The sequence below is a fragment of the Barbus barbus genome, assembly GCF_936440315.1.
Source record: "Barbus barbus genome assembly, chromosome: 40".
Lineage (NCBI taxonomy): Eukaryota > Metazoa > Chordata > Actinopteri > Cypriniformes > Cyprinidae > Barbus > Barbus barbus.
The window spans coordinates 1,181,688-1,199,165 of NC_136718.1; positions in this window are offsets into that span (position 1 = coordinate 1,181,688).

A 17,478-nucleotide genomic window follows, 5' to 3' on the forward strand; every position below is an offset into this window, starting at 1 on the left:
TAAACTCTGGATGTGATAACGACCGACTTATCAGATGTTCAACATATTATTACAAGGCCTTGCTTATAGTTTATGATGAAGCTAGAAAAATATAAGAACACAACCAAATCCTAACACTATTTCGCGAAATAACGCAACAACGGGTGCTCCGTTTCAACATATACACGTCAAATCTGTTTTACCCTAAGTATATCGTATTCTTCTTATATATATATATATATATATATATATATATTTGTTTAGGCTAAATAGCTACGTTTTAACAATTCTTTTTGTTTTTACAAAGATGTTATATTGAACGCGTGCAACTAATACCTCCTTCAAACGTTGCGGCCTTTCAGGTCAGCGAACCACAATACCCAGCATACGCCTCAGACTACAAACATGGCCGTCGGGGATCCATATCCCAAAATGCTTGTGCGTGACAGCGCTCTAAACCGTAGGACTTCTGATTATACGGGCGCACAGATGGCCTATATAAAAAGACACGCATTTCCACACTTTTTGTGAAGTACACGCACCTTTCCGCGTTGTGATGATGTAAACCCTTTTTGTTGTTTCTGTTAGCGACGCGAAGTACGATTCATTTCTGCGAAACGATTCTTTCCCACAGTTCGGTTCAGTGATTCGGTTCAAATAACCGATTCTTTGTCTCATTAAGTCATCTCGCTGTAATCAAAATGCGTGTGAAAGGTGGGATAATATATTAACCCTCTGGGCCCTGAGGGTGTTTTGGGGACCTGGAGAACTTTCGACATGCCCTGACATTTGTGCTTTTTTCAGTTGCTTATAAAAATATAAATGGCTAAAGTCTAATAACACTGTAAACAGCACAAACAGGGCTACAATAATATGTTAGCAGCATTTATGTACATGATTGTGTTTTTGAGAAATCAACGTTTATGCGTGGTTAGTGAAAAACTAAAATTTTTAAGTCACTGAAATAAGACCATAAAACACATACAGAACAATTGTTTACAAGACTTTTGAGAACCAGATCTTGTAGGCTAGAATATTTACTTCACAATTTTGTGAAAATTATTCAGCTTACTCATTCACAGAAAACAATATATTGATTTAAATTTTTAAAGACATGTTTTGTGATTGAATGCCAATATGCGAGGGAGTGATAATGGGCTTGAATATTAAGTGATTCTCACCTGAGAGACAAAGGGCTCTCCCCTAAAGCTGCTAATGGCCCATCAGTGTGACTGAGACAGGTTAGAGAGTGTGAGGAGACTGAAAAAATGGGTTTTTAAAATGATTTGTATTTTATTTACAACACAGTATAATCAAAACATACATAATGAAGCTCAAAGACACATTGTGCACACTGATCTAACCACAGAGATGTGAACAGACTTTGACTCGTTCCTGCAACAGATTCTGTTCAACAATTGAAACAAATAAATCATACCTGATATTTACGTGTTATTTAAGTGTTTCTGCTACTTTCCATAGATTCAAGAAGAAACTGTTGAACTTCTGATGTTGGTGCAGCGCTCTCAGGGAAAAACAGTTGGAAGAGACTGAAAGTCAGCAGGATTCATCATCTGTGGTGCAGGTGTCTGATTCAATAAAATACAAACAACCAAAAAAAGAGAAAAAACATTTGTGAGCATGTTTATATCAGGAGCATCTATATATATATATATATATATATATATATATATATATATATATATATATATATAGGTTTTGTAGTCATAGACTCATTCATGCTTTGTATTATCGTAAAAAAATACATTTTATATATGAGAAACTAATTATTATTGTTTAGCACGTTATTAAAGTCTATTTTTGAACAGAGTAGGCTATTAATCATAAACATGTTCTAAACATACTTAGACTCGTAGCATTCATCATGTTACAATGTACTCTCATATTACATTTATTGTTTTATATGCATGAAAACATCATCATGCCATAAGAAACATCATCATGCCATAAGAAATTTAAATACAATGAATTGCCCATCATATTCACAATGTTTTACTGGATTTCAAACATTTTAGTCAGGAATTATAGCCATCCTGAACATCATGTATGATTTTATAGTATAAAAGATATGATTCTGCAGTCATAGACTCACGCATGCTTTGTACTATAAAAGGATATACTTCGTACTATAAAACATATATTTTATATCTGAGAACTAATTGTTATCGTTTAGCACGTTATTAAAATATATTTTTGAACAGATTATTAATAATAAACATGGTCTAAACTTTCTTAGATGCGTAGCATTCATCGTGTTGTAGTTTGGGAAAAACCCAACTAGCAATGTGTTCAAGTTTATGTCTCAATAACACGTTAACTAACGCAAAACATAAACATTACTTACTCATCAGATCGATTTTGAGGGAAATCCAGCCTTTACTCAGCGCATCTTCTTCCAGAAAGTAACAGTAGCAGCGATGAACTCTTCACTGACGCTTTGTTTATGCTCTGCGTGGTTATTTACATGTGAACGCGAGGGGGCGGGAAATAATGAGTTAGACGGGACAGACTGAACATCGTGTTGGTTTCATACGGATTACTTCATCACATAATGTTTGTTTTCGATATGACTTAATTTGAAAGAGGACACTCCAAGCTTTCTATAGAGAGAACTCTCATGTCTGTGTGTTGAGTATTCGCTGAGTTACACTTCATTTTAGTGACGCATTTCTGAAAACAGATCGTGGAGACCGAGAAGACAGAGAGCGCACGCTGTTTGTTTTCTTTATTCTTCAAAAGCACAAAGTTTAGTTGTTATTATGAGTGAATACAAATAAAAGTAGACCCCTTACAGATTCGAATGGTGTATTGCTCTTATCTGAACGATCAAAAATGGCAGAGTAATTCAAGCTAATTTCTGCCTTATCATGAAAATCTGCCCCAAAACGCGTATTTGCGTTTGTCGGGCTCAGAGGGTTAACGTGATGTTTTGGTATGTGTCTTACACAACTGCGCGTTACTTAACGTTTTTATTAAGTTTTAATATAAAAGGTAATAGTCTGTTAACAATTTAGACGCTTTTATTATGAAATCGCACAAAGAACCACTGAAGTACACACTGTTACGTGCTAGCCTCTTTTTAGTCTAGGAGTACTAGGCATAGCAGTAACTAAGTTTTGGAGAAAGAGAGAGAGAGAGAGAGCACAGGAACTTCTTGTCTCCAGACCCAGTAACAGACATCCAAAACTAATGAGCTTAGAAAAATATTTATTGAATCAAAAGAAAAGGATAAAAGGAAACAAACTTCAGGAGGGGGCAAAGACCAACAAAACAAACAAAAAGGTTTCTAACTAGGTTTTAACCATAACTTACCTAAGCATTAAAAAAAAAGTAAATAAATAACAAATAAACTTCCCTTTCTCCCTGACTACACAAACAGGAGAAAAGCAGATTCAAACAAAAATGGCACCCACCTCCCTACAGGTTTCCTTAAAAAGAAATCTTAAATTCTAAACAAAACTATAAATCTTTTAACTACATCTACAATTACACCAATGGTTAGCAGGTTTCAACAACATAACAGGATGAAGCTATCTGGAACAAGGGAAAAGAAGTCCATGCGGCAAGTTAGCATCTGCAACTCTCCCTCTCCCTCCTTGTTGTGAGATGGTGCTGGCTTTATATGCTGACATTCTCCCGACTGCAGCCAATCAGTGGAGCTGAGATTAATGGGCAGCAAATCAGCAACAGGTGATCCCAATCACCAGCATGAGCATGGTGGCAGTAGACATGAGGAGAAACAAAAGAAAAAAACACCACAAAGCACAAAAGTGATTACAAATAAAATACGTCATAGGACGCAACACCCCCAACATTAAATTTTTACAACCCACAGATTGTAAAATAAACTATTCATAGAACTCCAATAGTAGAGCCATTCAGACCTAAGTTGGTTAACCAACCCACTTAAGTTTCCCCATCTGCAGTTCTAGACAGTGCATCCGCCACCACATTGTCTTTTCCACGAATGTGTTGGAGGTTAAGGTTATACTCCTGGACAATTAGGGCCAAGCGCATCAAACGCTGATTGGAGTTGGACATGCGGGAGAGAAAAATCAGTGGGTTATGGTCAGTGTACACATCAATAGGTATGGCACTACTTCCCAAGTAAACCTCAAAATGCTGAAGAGCTAGAAGCAAAGCCAGGGCCTCCTTTTCAATCGTGCTGTAGCGTTGCTGACATTTCGAGAACTTCTTTGAGAAGTAGCAGATAGGGTGGTCAATTCCATGGGAGTCCTCCTGCAACAGGACTCCCCCAGCACCAGTACCACTGGCATCTACTTGGAGTTTGAAAGGCAGATCAAAATTAGGGGCCGACGACACTGGGGCATGGCAAAGGAGATCTTTTGCAGCCTTAAAAGCATTATCACACTCGGTGCTCCACTTAAAACTCTTTGTAGTACTGAGAAGGTCCGTGAGGGGTGACACAACAGTGGAGAAATTACAACAAAATCCACGATAGTACCCACTCATACCCAAGAATCGACGTAACTCACGCTTGTTACGGGGTGTAGGAAACTCAAGTATGGCAGCAACCTTAGCCTCAACTGGCTTAACACAACCCTGGCCAACTTGTTTCCCCAGATAGGTTACCACAGCTTTACCTATCTCACATTTGGCAAGATTCAAGATTAGGGAGGCAGCCGCCAAGCGACTGAATACTAACTCCAAAGTTTTGACGTGATCTTCCCAGGTTTTTGAATAGATGATTAAATCATCTAGGTACGCATCACAATTTGGCACTCCTCTCAAAACCACCTGCATAAGGCGCTAGAAGGTGGCAGGAGCATTTCTCATGCCAAAAGCTAGAACCTCATATTGTAGGAAGTGTTCGGGAGTGACAAACGCAGAGATCTCAGATGCCCTTGGAGTTAGGGGGACTTGCCAATAACCCTTTAACAAGTCTAATTTTGTGACATATTTAGCAGAGCCTACCCTGTCAACACAATCTTCCAGTCTAGGCAAAGGGAAGGAGTCAGGTTTCATTAAGGAGTTAACCTTACGATAGTCCGTACAAAAACGATAAGAACCGTCGGACTTGGGCACTAACAAACAGGGTGAACTCCATGGACTTTCACTATGCACTGCTATTCCATGCTGCAGCATGTACTCCACCTCAGATCTCATTATGTCACGCTTCTTAGGGTTTACTCTATAAGGATGTTGCTTGACTGGATGTGATTCACACACATCAATGTCATGTTTTAACATGGTTGTTCTACCAGGCACGTCAGAAAAGATTGAAGGATAATCCTGAACCATACGAATAATCTGCTCACTCTGTTCTTTTGTCAGATGTACAAGAAAGCTCTGCAGACCACTCAATATGGCAGAGTTTTGAAGCCGTTTAGCTACAACTTGTGCATCCTTTCCAACCGGCTCATCCTCTGGAATCACACCAGCAGTAGCATCAGCAACAGATGAAACAAGGGAAGAAACACACTTCTCGCCACGCACCATAAACTGCTTCAACATATTTATATGGCATACACGGGTCTTTCGCCTGCGATCAGGAGTGTGAATGACATAATTGGTGTCACTGAGCTTCTCTTTGACTTCATAAGGACCTGGAAATTTAGCTTGGAACACAGAACCCGGATCAGGCAAGAGAACAAGAACACGATCACCTGGTTGAAAACTACGACTCATACTTTTCTTATCGTAGCGGGTCTTCATTTTTGACTGAGCTGTAATCAAATGTTCTCTAGCAAGTTCGCAGGCCTTATGCAATCACTCACGAACAGTGCTGACATAGTCAAGTACAGTCACAGGAGAGGAGACTTTAGCTAATAATCGCTCACATAGCAGCTTCAAAGGACCACGCACAGTGTGCCCAAAAACAAGGTCCGCGGGATTAAACCCAATACTCTCCTGCTCTGCTTCACGGACAGCAAACAGAAGGTATGGAAGACCCTCAGCCCAATCCTTCCCACTGGCTAAACAATAGGAGCGCAACATTGATTTAAGGGTTTGATGAAATCTTTCAAGTGCGCCCTGCGACTCAGGGTGATACGCACTTGAGAGCTGATGTTTAACCCCTAATTCAGCAAGGGTCTGAGTGAATGCCTTTGATGTGAAATTAGACCCTTGATCAGTTTGCACAACACGAGGCAGACCAAAGGTAGTACAGAACTTCACCAACTCTTTAATTACCACCTGGGCTCTAATCGAACGTACAGGTATGGCTTCTGGGAAACGTGTTGCGGTACACAAAATTGTCAAAATATATTTGTGTCCTGACTTGGATTTAGGTACAGGACCCACACAGTCGACAAGGAGTCGCTCAAAAGGTTCTCTCATAACCGGTATCGGCTGCAAAGAGGCAACTGGTATATTTGTATTGGGCTTCCCAGCCAATTGGCATACAGGACACGATCTACAAAAGTTAGACACATCTGATTTTAATCCAGGCCAATAAAAGTACCGGGAAACTCGGCAAAAGGTTTTTGTGACACCCAAATGTCCTGATAGCACATGTTCATGACCCAGTTTTAAAGGTGCCATAGAATGCATTGATACAGTATTTTAAATTGTTCTCTGATATCTACACAGAAGGTATGTGGCTTAGGTAAGGGCAAAAAATCTCCAGAAACGATTTTACATGTCCATTTACAACCCTAGGATTTCTCCCTAGAATGAAACGGTCTGTTAATGGCTTATTTGGCAGGGTCATGAATAATAATTAGCTCTGCTCTGATTGGCTGTTTCACAGTGCTGCTCAATGTTGAGCTCTGCTCTGATTGGCTGTTTCACAGTACGGCTCATCAGCAAGGAAGCACAGGGAGGAAAATATATATTTAAATACTTTCTCTCACAGTTATATCGTCGAGTAATTATACTGTATTATAAAACGCGGGCATCAGAGAGCCGTTATTAATATGCGAGGCATTGAAACTGCTTTTGAACGATCCATCGATCGCGTTATAGTTTCACTTTCAAGAGACGCGATCACACAAACTATGTTTACATTATGGAGCAATAGTACTTACCACACATTTCACAAGATCAGATGCTTATCAGTGGTGCTCAGGATCTGTAAGTCATTCGCCATCATCCTCATCTCTCCTTACTGAGAGTGAAATCGTATGTACTGTAACAGGCTACCGCTAGCAAGGAGCTAACCATGTCCCTTTAATGGCTCGCGTTATTTGCTTTCTGTGCCTTTCTGAATACAGACACCAACCCATCCCTGCACTTCACACCCCCTGCACGGCCTGGAACATAACATTTTGTTATTTTCGCTGTTGTCCGCGCTTGTTTATTTATAATACCTGCAGAGCTTCTGATGGTTCGGCCGGCTTAGAACAAGGGCGGGTTTATGCAAATGTTGGGGGCGTAGTGATCCCGACTGTTGCGTCACAGTCGGTGTTATGTTCTGATTCGCCTGTTTTTCAGTGGTCTTTTTTAATCACGAGATTTACATATGAAGGAGGAAACTATGGTGTTTGAGGCTCACTGTATGTCATTTCCATGTACAGAACTGTTATTATTTAAATATGCCAGGGTAAAGACAGTTTTTCATTCTATGGCACCTTTTACACCTGCTCTCAATAATCAACTGGCAATACAATTTGGATCGATTCTTGCGAATCCTCGTGAGCTTCATGCCTCCACTTACGCATGAGCACTGCATCTTCCCAGAAATAAGCTACCTTAGCATTAGACACTTGACTAAGGGGGACAGCAGCTTCAATGCATTTCACCAATGAGGGGTCTAAGTTCCCTACCAACTTTTAAAGGAACTGTAACTGCATTCTCTGTATTAAGGCAAACATCTGGCTCTACGGCCATCTTATCTTCCACAATTTCATCATGCGCCACCAAAAACGATTCAGAGAGATCCACCATGTCTCTGAATTTAGCCGACTGGGCACGTGTCACGACGCACGCAGGGAAAGCTGCAGGGAATTGACGGGCTAGGTCAGGTTGCTCACCCAATTTAGGGGTATGGACCACAATTGGACGGGAAAAAACTTCACCCCCAGTGAGGTCATTTCCCAGAATAACGCCCACACCCTCAACAGGTAACTGAGAATGTACACCAAGTTTTACAGTACCCGTTACAAGGTCTGATTTCAAGTAGACATCGTGAAGAGGAACATTTATACCCTGCATTCCAATTCCACGTATAAGCACGTCTGTACCAGAATAAGTCTCAGTAGACCGGGGCAACAATTCTTCTAAGATAAATGACTGAACTGACCCAGTGTCTCGCAAAATGGTGACAGGTTTACACTCAGAATCAACTGAGACAGACACTGAACCAGTCAGTAGGAAAGGCTGATAAGACAGAGCGGTCGCGTGGCTTTCCTCGCATACGGGATGTACGAGTGCAACACTTTTGGATTTGAAAGCAGAGTTCTTTTGCTTCCACGCCTTACAGTCAGAAATTAAATGACTGCTATCGAGACAGTAAAAACAAGCTCGTTTATCATTTGAAACATTCTTACGGCGCGCACTTGGCTGAGTCTCACCTTTGCCAATGCGTGAGAAAACACGTGTCGCTTCCCTATCAGATACTTCGCAAATGGAAGGGGACACACTAACACGATGTGCGGGGGGAAACACAATCCGATGTGTCAACACAAACTCATCGGCTAAGACTGCGGCATCAGAAAGATTTGCAACTTTCTGCTCATTTAAACTTTTAAAGTCTTCCAGCAAGAGCAGCTCTTGAAGCTGATCAAGAGTCATGATCTGACTGGAAAGACACCATTTCTCAAAAAGGGTTTTCTTCTCCCTTGCGAACTCAACATATGTCTGTTTGGCTGTTTTCAAATGTGATCTAAATTTTTGGCACCAACTCAAACGCTCGCAGCACAGCAGATTTCACTATATCATAGTCAAGGGACTGATCTATTGGTAAGGCAGAGCAAACCTCTTGCGCTTTACCAGAAAGACTGCACTGCAATAGCAGAGCCCACACGTCTTTCGGCCACCGCAATGTCGTAGCGACCCGTTCAAAAGCAACGAAATATGAATCCACTTCCGCTTCTCTAAACGGTGGTACAAGTTTAAGATACCTGCCAACATCAAAATCTGCCTCAGGAGTCGCATTATCCGTAACTTGAGGTACAAAAGCAGCAGGAGAAGCAACGGGCGATACAGCAGAGGGGAGTCTAGAGCGAGGCATAGGAACCGGTTTTCGATTCAACTCCTGAGCACGCAAATCTAACTGACGCATCCTAATGTCCCTCTCTGCTTGTGTCTCTATAACACGAAGCCTGATCTTTTGCCCTTCACAGTCCTGCTTTTTTATCTCCAGATCTAACTCCTTCAATTTTACAGCTAACATAGCTTCACTCAGAGACTCAGTCGCCAGCAAAACCTCACCTGACACAGCCTCTGCTGTGTTCCCAGGTTGTTCCTCCGTACTGACAGCAGAGTAATCTGGTAAAATTCCATCATCAACTAACTTTCCCCGCAAGTAATCCTTAATTACTTGTTTAGTACCCTGCCTTGGAACCTCAACATTAAAGAAGTCTGCAATCAACAGCAAATCTGCCCTTCTGCAGCTTTCAAAAACTTCTAAGGTAGGAGAAAGAGTAAATGACATCAAATCAAATTCCATAATTCTCAACACGACAGGAGCCTTTCCTCCTCACCAAAAAGAAAACAGCCAAACAGAAGAAAGAGAAAAAAAATGAGCAGATACTTACAATTACAACGCGGTATACTTTCACATGAAAAGACGAGCCCCCACTTGTTACGTGCTAGCCTCTTTTTAGTCTAGGAGTACTAGGCATAGCAGTAACTAAGTTTTGGAGAAAGAGAGAGAGAGAGCACAGGAACTTCTTGTCTCCAGACCCAGTAACAGACATCCAAAACTAATGAGCTTAGAAAAATATTTATTGAATTAAAAGAAAAGGATAAAAGGAAACAAACTTCAGGAGGGGGCAAAGATCAACAAAACAAACAAAAAGGTTTCTAACTAGGTTTTAACCATAACTTACCTAAGCATTAAAAAAAAAGTAAATAAATAACAAATAAACTTCCCTTTCTCCCTGACTACACATAAACAGGAGAAAAGCAGATTCAAACAAAAATGGCACCCACCTCCCTACAGGTTTCCTTAAAAAGAAATCTTAAATTCTAAACAAAACTATAAATCTTTAACTACATCTACAATTACACCAATGGTTAGCAGGTTTCAACAACATAACAGGATGAAGCTATCTGGAACAAGGGAAAAGAAGTCCATGCAGCAAGTTAGCATCTGCAACTCTCCCTCTCCCTCCTTGTTGTGAGATGGTGCTGGCTTTATATGCTGACATTCTCCCGACTGCAGCCAATCAGTGGAGCTGAGATTAATGGGCAGCAAATCAGCAACAGGTGATCCCAATCACCAGCATGAGCATGGTGGCAGTAGACATGAGGAGAAACAAAAGAAAAAAACACCACAAAGCACAAAAAAAGTGATTACAAATAAAATACGTCATAGGACGCAACAGCACTGTTTGTTAACACGGTATTAATCGAAATAATAACCTACTACGAGCTTTATTTACAGCATGCTGAATGCAATACAGTTAAATAGAAACATTACAACATTTTAAACTTGTTAAACAACGGCTTCAATACATTCCTCTTATGAAAACGGTTAAAATCGAATACCGTCAAACAGAACGTTGTCTGCAAGTTCCCACCGTGTAAATTACCAACAAGTTCTCAAAGAGAAACATGCTTATGCCGAGCTTGAAAATATGTCGTCGATCTAACGTATTCTGTACATTCAATCAAAAACACGACCGACAGACAGACAGACAAAACCTAAACGATAGCTGAGATGGATCGGGAGGGAGGACAAAATTATTATTATTATTCGCCACAATAACATACCGGGGCCGAGAAATTTGATACCTTACTGCAGATTTTCGCGACATTCTTTATTCTAGTTGTTATTTTTCTCTTATTCAATCATAAACCTGCAAGAGTTAAAGAAAATTCCTTAATTGATAACATTTTAACAAATTGGAAAAAGTGGAAAAAATGAAATCCTGTGTTTTACGTTTAGATTTGTCTGATCGTTTTCCGATATTGCATTATTCTGTAATTAGGGTTAACAGGGTTAAATTCTCAATTAAATATTTTATTATTGATTAATATGATAGAATCACGCTGAATTTATGAGGTTATGTATTAATACTGCTTCGTGGACTCACCGGTTACTGTATACATGTACGAGAGAAATGCATACACACAATTGTTTTATAAAGCTTTTAGTCTGTCATTACAAATATCTTAAAGAGAAAAACCTTTCACACATTCTGTTTTCATTTGTCTCAGGATACTGTTACACAAAAACCACTTGAGCGTGGACACAAATCCTACATGAACGCTAAAAAGGATGACTTTTTAAACTATTTTACAGACACTTAACACATCTGTATCAGGAAGATATTTATGTCATCGCAAACCATCAGACACGTCAGTTTGTGGTGTGATAAGATGGATTTATCGAATATTTGCATGTTTCTTATATCAGTTATTTGATCTTAGTCAAATAAACCTATGTAGACCAGTTGTTTTTATTTTAATAAAACATTATACTGTGAAAAATGCTACATTTAAACCCTGAGGTTAATAATACCATTTTTAAAGTGAGAAAGACTAAAGACAGTCTAATCTGTTGTAAAGATTCTGAGAAGCATTTGAGGCACAAAGTAATTTTCAGTCTAATATAGGTCAAATTCATAAAGAAAAATCTCTGTAAGAGTCTTGCCTGCTTCTAATCCTTGCTTTAGAGCATCATGGTTTTAGGTTTGAAAGATCTAAAAACTTATTTGTTAAAACAAAAGTTATATCATTGTTTAATCATGCTGTTTTCCTCATCTTGTAGAGATGAAAACATAAATACACATCATAATAGTCTAAATGTTTAACTGTATAGGGTTTTGTTTTAGTGTGTGTGTTTTATGTGTCTTTACAAGAGTGCGGACATTTTAACATGTTCAAACTTGAATGAATGTGCAGCTTTCAGTGCAATAGTTTGATTTGCTTCAGCTGTAATAGTTTTAAGGTTAAAACAGCAAGACTTAAAGAGCTGTCTTTCGCAAAGAGCTGTCTTCACCTAAAAACATACACAATCCAAAAGATTTACAAGTTTTGTGTTCTAGGTGAGAAATTTACACCAATAAAGGTTCCCATGAACATTAGAAAATAACATGTATCCCCTCTGGCTGTTAAACGCCTCGGGTAAATAATTTGAAACGTAGGTCTGTCAAATGAGTAAAAGTTCAGTCATACGTTTCGAAAACTTTTCTGAAGTAAAAAATTATGTGTTTGTCACAAAGACATCCAAAGAGTTATCTACTCGTGAGAAAACCACTTGGGACACATTATCATCAAGCTATTTTAAAGAAATTGAAGAATAAAACTAAAGTTTAATTTAAAGACAATTGACATCACGACTTACTTTAGTGACACACAAAGTGTTTAAAACTTTTTAATCATGTTTAAAACTGTCGGTGTAATTATTTTACTGAAGTTTTAAGTGAAATGTATATTTGTTCTTTTACAGTACACATACTATCTACAGTGTAGATTAAAATGAAAACATTTCTTAAATAACAACAAAAAGTAAAAACAACATATATGATTTTGCTCGTATTTAAAATTTAGCATACTCAGATTTGTGTGTGTGTGTGTGTGTGTGTGTGTGTTTTCTTTATCTATCTAATTTAGGTCCAATTCCTAAAGAAAAATCTCTGTAAGTGTCTTGCTTTACTCAGAGGATCGTTTGACTGCTTCTAATCCTTGCTCTGGTCTAAAGGATTGTGGTTTTAGGTTTGAAAGATCTAAAAACTTATTTGTTAAAACAAAAGTTATATCATAGTTTAATCATGCTACTTTTCATCACCTTGTAAAGATACCCGGTGTGATTCTAAAAGTTAAAAAAAAAAGGTTTGTATGAGACATCATAAAAGTCTAAATATTTAACTGTATGGTTGTTTATGTGCATGTTTATGTGTAGATGTGTTGAGTGTGTGTGTGTGTGTGTTTGTTGACGGTTGAAAAATATATGAGTGAAAAAAAGAAATGACAAAACTAGGTATATAAACACTCAATTCTCAACTATACCTAACTTCACCAGATGTGTCTGATAAAAATGTTTAATAGGCACACATCCTTTGAGCGGTCGGCGAATTTCTGCCTAAACCGTCGACAGAGGTGCACACGTGCAGGTGCGCGTCATAAACATGTTAGAAAGACGATCTGTTTTGATCAATGAACCACGTTCTAACAAAGTTTACGACGCCAGAGCCCTCAAAAACTCATTAGATTGCAAATGAGTCGAACCCCAGAAAGTTTAGATATTTTACAACGAGTCTGTTGATCAGATAAGACCGTTTCAGTGGTCACAGGTCCGGCCGCGCAGCGCACTTTCTCATTTGGTCGCTCTGCGTGAGATAAAATATTTACATTTAGTAAGATGTTGTAGAAAAAAAGTTTAGTCGTCTAATTATGACTGAAAATCCAAAACATTTGCTATCATTTCAGTTTCTTCTCGCACATGTGTATTTTAACCGACATAGCACCCTAGAAGTTTTAAGATCGACAAAATCAACGAGTAGCTAAATAAAATAAGACAAAACAAATAATGTTTTCCTGCGGGTTAGAGTTGAATGTTTAAAAGAAAACTTGTGTAACCTAATTTTTAAAACGAAAAAAGTCTGGGTTATATAGTACGATAGAAGTCTTAAGCTTGACAAAAATCAAAGGATAAATAAAGGAATTATGGCACTTAAAATAAGACAAAAAAACAAAAAAATTTCTGCGGCATTTGTTTAGAAGAAAACTTGTGTAACCTTTTAATGTGAAAAGCTTTAAGATGAATACTGAATGGTTTCATTCATTAAGAAATGTAAAATATTTATTAAAAAATAACTTTGTTCTAATATTAAAACATTACTTAAATTTTTTTAACAATTAAACCTTCGTGTCGGTCTCTCCTTACAGCGTTAGGGGGGCGGTGATGTAGGCGTGACCTGACAGCGGTGGTAAACTCATTCTGAGTCTGACACAGAAGCGAGAGGTTATCTCACGGACGCTGCGTAAAATAGTCTGCTCTTTTAATTTTCTAAGTTGGGACAAACGTTAGCTTTTAAATTGTATCTTATACTATCTTATACTATTGTTTTAACGGTCTGATATTTTTATTCCACATCATGGTAAGATAAAAACAATTCTATTTTCTTTAACTTCGTATCTGTTATAAACTCAAAACTTTTTAAAAACCACAACATAGATTTTGATAAATATATCTTATTGTTTTAATCAGTTATAGATAAATGAGCGCGCTCACTTCTTCTATTTAACTTTGTCAAACTAACTAGTTTTTAAATTCTAATGATAGAAAGAAAAAACTACCGCATTGTTTAACTAACATGTCAATGCTTTTTTGTTTTAGTTTTTCCTAAAACTGTTTTAACAACACTAGCACGTCTCGACTTGTAGGGAAAAACAGGCGTACCATGGTAAGATAAAAACAATTCTATATTATTTAACTTCGTATATGTTATAAATTCATACTTTTTAAAAACCAGGACATAGGTTTTGATAAACGAACGCGCTCACTTCTTCTATTTAACTTTGTCAAACGAACTAGTTTTTAAATTCTAATGATAGGAAAATCTACCGCATTGTTTAACTAACATGTCATTGCTTTTTTGTTTTATTTTATACGTTTTTCCTGTTTTACCAACACTAGTCTCCACTTGTAGGGAAATAAACAGTCTTTGTACGTTTTACGCACACGTTTGATGTTTTTTCTTGATATGTATGTGAAAACACTTTAATAAAAACATCCCTTTACCCCATTTAACACATTTTCATCATTTAAAGTTTAAAGCACATAACATCGGCCCGACACACACAAACACATTGTCATAAATTCCTTAAGTTCACTATAAGGTGAATAAGATGGCCGCTTAGACGGGGGAGCTGGGGGGTGTACAAAACAGGTGTCCAAACAGGTGTCCAGTTATGGGAGGGGGGGTGGAATTTTTATGAGGGTAATAAAATCAATAATTTTGACATAACGTATACTACTCTCTCTCTTCAATGCATATTTGATGTGAAGGGCACCAAAGTGGCTGCCTAAAAACAGATGGGGTCTGGGAGTCCTTTTGCACCATTCTCTCTTCTTTTTTTTGACAACCTCCTCCTTTACTCGTTCCCACTTGGACCCCCACAGGAAATAAAAAACACCCTCTCCAAGTTGGCAAGGAATCTCCATGGGGAACTAAAAACAGCAAAAACAAGTAAAATTAGAGGTAAAATCACAGCTTTAAAAATTAAAACCTTATCTTCCATCATCATCTGTCCCCAAAACCCTAGTCTTTGCCTAACATTTCTTAAAATAAACAAAATGACCTACAGGGTGCCTTTAGCATGCCAAAAGTCCGCTTAACAACACACCTTGCCCTGGAGCAATGCTTGTTGTAGCGAGCTTCAACAGGGTGTAGCAACTAGTTCATTACAGTATAGGGGCTCATAATGAATATGGGTGCTGTTAGGGAGGGATACCACCTATCTCCTGGGATTCACCTGCCTTAAGGTGGGTACAGCTGTTTGCAATAAATTGCGCTGTGTTTCAGGACGTTTGTGTCATGCACAGAGCCAGGAAAGCCTATGGAGTCATCAAATAATTTTCCTTGGTGGTCACACACAGCCTGGAAACTATACTGAAAAGAAGAGTTTTCTATTGAAGTAACAGGCGTAACAACCCTGTTGAACCTCATAGGGGATTGCAGTTTGCAGTACGATACCCTACTGAGGTGCAGGTCACGGTGGACTTCACGGGACTAAGCCATTCATTTGAGAGTATGCAGGGTTTCCACTGAACAAAAGAATCAATAAATAGTGTCCTCCTTTCTTTGCGGATGTACAATATTTAATTAAAATCTTAAAACATATCAGCTTAAGTCTTAAAGCCAACACTGAAACTTTTATTTATTTATTTATTTTTTTCAGTTCATTCTCTGATATTAACAACAGCAAACAATAAAAATTTCTTAAATATTATTACAGTTAGAAAATAATTAATATGATATTGCAAGAAAATCTACATTTATTTTAAGCATGGTGAGCATAACACATTTTAACATCAAAATGGATAGGCATAATGCAGATGTTATATTGCATACATACAGTAATGTGCAAAAAAAAAAAACACCTGCACTGCTCTCCGCACATTACACTTGTGAGCAGAATCGCATACCTGGCATTGTGACTTGCAACTTACAATGTGTAAGAAGAACTCCCTTGGTTGACTTTGAAAAAAAACAGAAACACTCCCTAGTCTCTTCCCGTTAAAGTTTGCAATCACTTAGGAAAAGTAATCGCTGAAGAAGACTTTTACGACTTCGCGTTTCGCCCAAGAAAGGAATGTGCCTTGTCCTTGTTGCTATCTAATAGACACAGAGCAAAATGCTTTGCTCAAGGATTTTTAAAGAGGACAAAGTTATACTGGTTTCTGCGACTGAAATTATACTCGAAAACAAAAACACTATATACCATATATTTACAACATATATATTAAAGGATGTTTTTGTTTGTGACATTTATAAGCTTGTTGTGTTATTTTGAACTTATGGTATTGTGGTAATCTTTTTCCAGAATGTATAACTGTAACTGATCACTAGTTGTTAATTTTCACATGATTGATGTGGTTATTGAGAATTAAGGATTGTTTCATCTATGGCTTTAACCACGTAATGAATACAAAGGATACATGTATTTTTGTGCATATCAAAAATATAAGTGTTTGGTTTCGGATGAAAGCTGATTTCATGAATAATATTATGGTGAATGAGAATGATCCTTTCTCTGCAAGGTATGATCATAATATGAATAGGAACTTTAGGAAGAGACAGCAGCAGGCCTACACTCCTCTTATGATCAGTGGGACCCCTGTGGAGAGGGTGAGTTGCTTCAAGTACCTCGCTGTAAACACTTCTAAGAACCTGACTTGGACTACACACATCCAAACACAGGTTAAGAAAGTCAGGCAAAGACTGTACCATCTGCGACAGCTGAGGAAAGTCAGAGTCTCACCAGCAATCCTGAAAACTTTCGATTCAGGGACCATAGAAAGTATATTGAGTCAGTGCATCTCAGTGTGGTATGGAAACAGCTCCAATCAGGACTGCAAAGCACTACAGAGAGTTGTGCGCTTAGCTGAGCGCATCTCAGGGTCTGCTCTCCCCTCTCTGCAGGACATCTACCTCAAACGCTGCAAAAATAGAGCTGTCAAAATCATCAAGGACTCAAATCACCCTGGTAACCGTTGTGGAAGATTTTTATTAGTTGAAAGATGAATTAATCAAATATAATTAAGGTTAAGTCAGCCATTTATATATTAACTTATTCTTCCATTATAATCATATGCCTGTGTGTGTGTGTCGAAGGCCTGCATGACTGTAACGTGCAGATCCTCAAAATAGGTAACAGCTGCAACAGGTCAAGGCCATATAG